We start from the raw sequence: 8,065 nt of genomic DNA on the forward strand, positions 1-8,065 counted from the left end.
AGGTCACACTAAAACAGCCATAACTTATGCTATACACCTCGGATTACTACGGTTCTGGTCTCGTTTCAAAGGTTAGAAACAGGGCTACAACTTCTCTGTTTTGGTCTCAGCCTAGTTCGAACCGCAAGATACTCAAAAATCACTTAGAAAGTCACGGCAGTGACAGGGCAGATTTCACTTAGGCATTTCATCAAGCAACTTATGTGCATACAAAAACTCTTCTCTAACTACAACTCTCCTTCTCTTTTTAACCATCCAGAATTGGAAGTAAATTCTCTTCCATGGGCATAAACCCTAACATAGAAAAACACTCCCAAAATACATACTCAATCTCCTCCAACTTCATCTCAAACTATTACTCATAAACACTTTCCATAAAGGAAATATCCAACAATCATAATATAAATACTCTTCTCAACTCAATTTCTCCACAAATAAACATACATCTCTACTCAATTTCTCAATAAGCATCATATATACATGCATAAATAAATCTCTACTTAAGAATTTCTTAAACTTTAGCTTGAGTTGGATTTACTTACCTCATACTTGGGTAGTCTCCACTAAAGCTCTCTACTCTTGTTGGATCATAACTTTCCCTTATTTTCTAAGCATAAACTTAGTAAGAACTCAACCCTTACATGAACAAAATTCATCTCTAAAGTAGGGATTCTTACCTCTTCTTGCTTAGGATCACTTCTTTGTCAAATTCCAACTCAAAACTCTCAAAAATCCCTTAGAAAATTGAGTGAGAAATTGAGAGAAAATGGGAGATGAAGAGGCGGTGGAAATGGGTAGAATGAATGGGTTTTGAGAACTCAACCCTTATTAACTCATATAATATCCACTCTTTCCCATTTTGCCCTTACTCTTTCTTGAAAATTCCACCTTTATCCTTTAATTCTTTACAAACTCACCCCCATTTAACATTATTCTCCATGAAATTTCCTTACATTTTACTCCCCACTTTTACTACTAATTAGGGGTAGAATGGTCATTGTGTCCCAAAGGAAGAATTCTCTAGAAAACTCAAGGAACTTTTCTGCCGTAACTTCGCCGCGGCGAAGAACTTTCTGTCGCCCCGGCGAAACATTCCAGAACCAACACTGCCAACACAAAATCAACGTCGCCGCGGCGAAGCTTCTTCTTCGCCCCGGCGAAGACTGAAATTCCAAAATTTGCTAAGTCTTGATCAATTCCAGGGTACACACTCAACCAAGCCCCAAAACATAAACTCAACCAAAGAACATGAATCATATATAAACTCATTTAGGGCAATTCAGGAATTCTTTAGGCCATACTGTAAACAGTGGCTACGTATTTCAAGTGGGGTATTACAAATTAGATACTCATCCATCTTGATAACCGAGAGAAAATCACCTTCATCACTAAGAGAGGTATATATTCCTACAAAGTGATATCGTTCGGTGTAAAGAATGCCAAGGGCACCTATCAACAACTTGTGAACAAAATGTTCACCGACTTACTAGGAAACTCTATGAAAGTTTACATCGGGACATGTTGGTGAAATCATTGATCATTGAACATCACCTTGATCACCTAAAGCAAGCATTCGAGATGCTAAGGAAGTATAACATGAAGTTGAACCTAGCTAAATGTTCATTTGGCATTTTCTGAGGGAAGTTCCTCAACTATATGGTTACACAATGCGGTATTGAGGCCAACCCTGACCAGATCTGAGTGATACTCAACATTCCCTCACCTACTTGCATCAAAGACATCCAATGCCCATTGATAGAGTAGTTGCACTGAGCTGTTTCATTTCCAAGTTAGCCGAGAGGTGACACCTCTTCTTCGCCTCCCTCAAAAAGTCTAAAAAGTTCAAGTGGACCCAGCATGTGAAGAAGTTTCGGCTCAACTCAAAAGGTATTTGACCTCACCACTTTTGGTCTCTAAGCAAAAACAGGGGAACAACTCTTCACCTACTTAGCCGTATTTGAGTGGGCCACCTTGGTTGTGTTGATCCGTGAAGAAAAAGGAAAGCAACTACCTATCTACTGCACTAGCAAGTCCTTGCTAGATGCCGAGACTCGTTACAACCAACTTGAGAAACTTGCACTCGCTCCTATCACCGCCTCAAGGAAACTAAGGTCGTCCTTCCAATGTCATCTGATCATGGTCATAACATCTTTTCCCCTCAAGAAGATCCTTCACAAACCAGATCTCTCGAGTCGGTCATTCAATGGACAATATAACTAAGCAAGTTCGATGTCTCCTTCCAACCCCGCACCGCCATTAAGTCTTTAGTGTTAGCTGACTTCATTACTAATTTTGCACCTAACACTTCAATTCAAGCGAAGAGGGAGCTCCTATGTTTGACAAACCAGAAAACATCCAAGTGGCCCCTTTCGGTAGATGACTCAAGTAACATCAATGGCAATGCACTAGGACTCGTTCTCAGTTCTCTAAAGGGAGATATCATCCAACGGTCCATCTAGTGCTGCTTCAAGGCAACTAACAACGAAACCAAATATGAAGCTTTGATAGCCGATCTTTCCCTCGCAAAGGAAATGTGGGTTAAAAAACTTGGATTTACGTCTGATTCACAATTGATCGTGAATCAACTCCAAGGCTTCTACCAAGCTCGAGACATCAAGATGACCTTCTATCTGAACCTAGCCAAGGAGCTTCAATTGGCATTTGACGAGATCACCATCATCCAAGTCCCAAGGATCAAAACACACATGCAAATACCTTAGCGAATCTTGACTCGGCTCTTCAAACATCATCACTAGTATCAATCCTTTGGTCCACCTCCAATCGCCAGCCATTGGGACAAGTTTGACTGAAGCATCCCTAGTTGGCCTAGACAACTCATGGATGACACCAATCCTCCATTACTCGGAGAATCATGAGCTTCCAACCAACAAAAATGAAGCATGATAACTAAAGGCCAAAGCGGCATGGTTCACCATCCATGACGATCGCCTACTCAAGAAATCCTTCTCAGGTTCATAACTCAAGTGCATCACCCTTGAAGAAATAAAGTATGCGCTCACGGAGCTCCATGAAGGTAAGTGTGGCATCCACGTTGGGGGACATAGCCTCGCCAACCAGGCACTTACGGCCAATTACTATTGGCCCACAATGCACTCCGACTTGGCCAAATTCTCTAAGCATTGTCATAGTTACCGACGCTTTGCTCAGGTATCACACCTTCCCCTCGAACGGCTTAACTCCATCCTCACCCTTTGACCATTCATGAAGTATGGGATGGATATAGTGGGAAAGCTTCCAACCGCGTCGGGCCAACAAGTGTTCATGTTTATGGTTACTGATTACCTCACCAAGTGGATAGAGGTTGAAGCCTTTGCCCAAGTTAGGGTTTGAAAGGTGAAGAGCTTCATTAAAAAACATCATCTATCGGTTCGACCTATCAAAGGAAATAGTCACTAACAACAACTCCTAATTCATGAGCTTCGGCTTCCAAGACTTCTAAAAAATGTGGGTGATCGACTTAAGTTGTCAATTCCACGCTACCCCGAAGCAAATGGACAAGCTAAGTCATCCAACAAGACCATCATTCAAACAATGAAGAGAAGACTCTAAAAAGCCAAGAGGGCTTGGGCAGATGAGCTCCCCAAGGCACTATAGTTCTACTGTACCATGGCTCTGTCCTCCACAAGAGAAATACCTTTCTCCTTAGCTTATGGTTTAGAAGCAGTCATCCCCATAGAAGTATCGATCCTCGTGGCTCGACTCCAATAGATGGATGAAGATACCAACAAGCAATAATTTTGCCACAATCTTCACACCACCGATGAACTAAGGGATCAGACCCTTATTTGCAATATCATATATTTATAAAAGATGGCTTAGCACTACAACAAGAATGTCCGAACCAGGGTCTTCAAAGTTCGCAATTCGATATTATGCCAAATGTTTCAAAACACGAAGGAGATAGGAACCGACAAGTTTGGTCCTACTTGGGAAGGACCTTAGAAGATCATCAAGGTTGTTGGCAAGAGAGCATACAAGCTGTAATCACCAGAAGCCTAAGACATCAAACAATAGTTGAACGCAACCCCCCTAAAGGCCTATCACTTCTGATGGCTCTTGGCTTAGCTCTACTATTCATAAGACTTAGAAATTTTTCATCAAAAAATATATAATGGGGGACAAGGTGGGTCCATCCACTCCCCACAATTCGTTTTAAGCAAATTATGCTTTAGGATAGGTTTATCTTCTTTTTATTCATCAATAAATCAAGGTATATTCAGTATGTTCAAATGTTAAACCAATCGTTTATGAGATACGCCTCAAAATATGCCAAGGTCATTCCTTTCGATTATGATTAACGCCTTGGATGGCTAAATCGCATAACCTCAAATATACAAACACTTCGAAAAATTTCAACACATGGAATGGAAACAAGTGGGGCCATACCCCTATGTAAACATTAAATATTCAACGGGCTAAGTACATTGAGGAGTGCACTTGGCACTTCCATACAAAGTCAAGCAAAAAAGCAAGAGCAAGAGCTAAACTAAGCTTACTCCCTGCCGTTCAGCCTATCACTCGGTTCTGCTTGGTCACTCGACTTAACTCGATTATTATGCTCAACACATTCATTTGGCTCTGCTCAAGTACTCAGATCAGCCTTATCATTCGTGAGCTAAGCCTCAAGGCTGACTGGCTCCTCCCTTTGTGTTGCTGGATCGGCATTACCCTCTCCTCGCGCATCCTATTTATCACCTGCCAAGTTCGCTACATAAGACTTGTACAGCTCGATCTCATCATGAAGATCTCATTCGTCATGCTTACCCACTTAGAACTCTTCCATCAGCTTAGCTTCGGTGGCCATAGACTCTAGCCTCTTCATCAAATAAGCCCTTTCAACCTCACACTCTACCTAACTAAACTCCAAACTCTTTAGCAAAACAGCCCTCTCAGCCTTCCACTCCATCCAACTAGACTCCAACTCGGTTTGAACATGTTGAAGGTTGTATTTGATCTCTACTAGACTCTCGCGTAACTCCTTCTCTGTGTCTCCAGCCTTGACTAACTGCCTCCTCAACTAGGAGTTGGCATTGACCAAGTCTTAGTTCTGCTTCTCCTAAACGGACACCAACTTCTTAAAATGGATTGCCCCCAAAACTGTTCGCAATCAATGAAACCAACCAAGATAATATATAAGACTTGAAAAAAAAGTATAAGAGGAAAGAAGTTACAATATACCTGAAACAATCGGTTGGAGAACCACTTAACCGCCTTAGAAACTCCAATCTCACTCAGCCAATGATCATCTTCCGAAAGCAGTAGTGAATCCATCATCCTCAGCTGAGGCAGTCAAAAGGATGACTATCTTCATTGCCTCCTCATCATTAGGGACAACCACCCTCTGAGTAGGCTCCACCTTATGCGTCGACTCCACCCTCTAAGAACTAAGATGGGTGGAGCCGGACGGGCCACTTCAACAATAGCCGACAAGTCTGCAATAGACTCTGGCCTTTTCCTTTTCTTCCCTTTTTTGACTCGATGCTTCTCGCAAACTTCTTTTGTACTCGGCACTTAGAAAGTCATCTTCATTCTCTCTTCTGCAAGGAAGAATTCTTTGGGAGTTAGAGGATGGAAAGTAGACTTACCAAAGATAATGAGGTTGTAGAACCAATAAAGTAGTAGCCTCAATGGTGGAAAGAGGATACCTTCTCAAATCTCGGTAATGCAACTCGATAGTTTATTGCACCTTAGGTTCAGCTCAGACAATATGAGATGGTAATCCCGCTTGGCCTTAGGTAGCTCAAGGATCCTCTAAGTCTTCTGCTCACCAAGCAACCTCAGAATCGCCGGTTATAAGTTTCAGTTCTCCACTAAACAACCTGAATGCAATAGCTACTCACAGTTGCTTGCCAAAAGAAAGGGATCTCCTCGGTTCCACTCTCCCCAAATACCAAGTCTTCCTTCATGAAAAAGTAAAGAGTTTTTCCATTTCTTATCATGTCTTGAGTCCCGTCACTAAGTGTCTCCTATTGTGCCCAAGCATAAAAGGTATCTGCCCATCTCCCCATCGTGCTCCTTCAAGTAATAGGAATAGAGCAAATCCATGGCCCCGAATTTTATACGGAGTCCTATGCATAGATACTCCAAAGACATCAGCAACTGTCACACGTTTGACATCAATTGGCTAGGGGCAATTAGATAATGATTCAACACTTCCCATACCAACCTTAGAATAGGAAAATGCATATCCTATACCAGCGTCTGTTCATATATTCTGATCCATCATGACACGGACCAGTCCACCCTCTCGTACCATGTCGGAGCTTTAATGTCTATCAACATGGGGATCTTGTAGAGATACCTTATCTTCGGCATCTCATCCCGAGTCAAGTGTGAAGGAGGATTATTGAGCAGCATACCACCTCCTAAATGACTCGGCTCATCCCCGTGGCCACCACTAATACATGGTGCCTCATTCTGCTTCCTGACATGTTTTGCCTCAGGCTCATCTTTGGTTTCAGGATCATCATCCAAAATTTCATTGCTTGCAAGCTATTCACCTTCTCTATAAATTCAAAAACCAGACCCCAAAACTGCCTTATCACAAAACCGCTTTCAACTCTTAAAAAAAAAAAAAAAAAAAAAAAAAAACCACTTTCCCAGGAAAACCTCTATACCCACTCTCACAACTTTGAAAACCGATTTTTCTCCCTCAAAATCGAACCAAATCTTCACCAAAACTAGTGTAAAATGCTGGGAATCTATGAAAGACGCGAAGGAAACAAGAAAAAAGTGAAAATTTGAGAAAGTAGAAGAAGATTTTACTGTGATTTCCCTAGGAATGGTTGCGAACTTCTCCTAAAAGGCTTTTTAGTTTTTTCTCTTTGAAATGAGGAAGGAGGTGGGTAGATAGCAAATAATGCATTAAATGCCTATCATTTCAAAAAGACAGGCGGTAACCATTCAGAGGGCATCAAAAAGCGGGAACTTTTTGTATTCCCTCCCAAATGCATAATTAGGTTTGGGCCGAAATGCATGGCAGCATGGCACTCACATCTTACAGTGAAACAGTTCATCGAGCCAACTTGACACCACTGAGCCGATTTGACACCTACGAGCGAAGAAACACCACCAGTCCACAACAAGTGATAATTGCATGGTCAAATTGAGGTTTCCTCTCGATAACCCACTCGGCTCGGCTAGCCCAATAAATAGCATTGGGTGCGTTTGGCTTCCTATTTTTATCCAAATTCTCAATCCTATTCTCCAAATAATGTTTGGCACATTATTTCAGAAATATTACCCTATTTTTTTATTTACTTTTAGACTCCATAAAGTTATTAATTTCACTAAATACCCCCTGAAAAAAAGTTTAAAAATTAACAAAAACACCCCCATCAACCCATACTCGCCAGATTCCGACAACCATCATCGGTGATCACCAGAATCTGTACAACGGCCTACCTGCCGACCATAAATGGTCGAAAGTTCACTGATCTAGCCGGAAAAGGCTAGATCTGGCTATTAGCGACAACCAAAGAAATGACCATCGTTGACCGAAAACGATGGCCACATCTTTGGCCGTCACTGACGGCCAAAGATGGTCATCGTTTTGGCCTTTTTCGGCCGTGGCGGCCACAGCAGGCTGTAGATCTGGCCTTTTCCAGCTAGATCCGTGGTGGATCTGACCGGAAAAGGCCATAACGACGCGTTACGGCACATATCCGATTGGTATGTGCCGTAACAAAATTTTTCGGCCAGATTCTAGCGGCGGTGGCCGGAATCTGGCACTGCAAGTGGTGGGGGTGTTTTTGTCATTTTATATATTAGGGTCTTTAATTAAATTAGTAAACTTAAGGGCTTTTTCATAAATTTTTAAAGTTTACCTCGTAATACTCCCCTATCCAACAACCCAATACTATCCCCAAAATCCTATCCAAAATACTAAACCAAACGCACCCATTAGTATTCACCAATGAAATTATTGGCTTGGTTGCCTCCGTTCCTAATGACAATTCATCGCTCTCTGTTTGGCTCGGCCTATTCGGCATAAATCTCTTGCAAACTCTCAAAGGGTCATTCGGCTCGGCTAAGCTTATCTTTG

This window comes from Pistacia vera, unplaced genomic scaffold, assembly GCF_008641045.1.
Source record: "Pistacia vera cultivar Batoury unplaced genomic scaffold, PisVer_v2 Contig593, whole genome shotgun sequence".
NCBI lineage: Eukaryota > Viridiplantae > Streptophyta > Magnoliopsida > Sapindales > Anacardiaceae > Pistacia > Pistacia vera.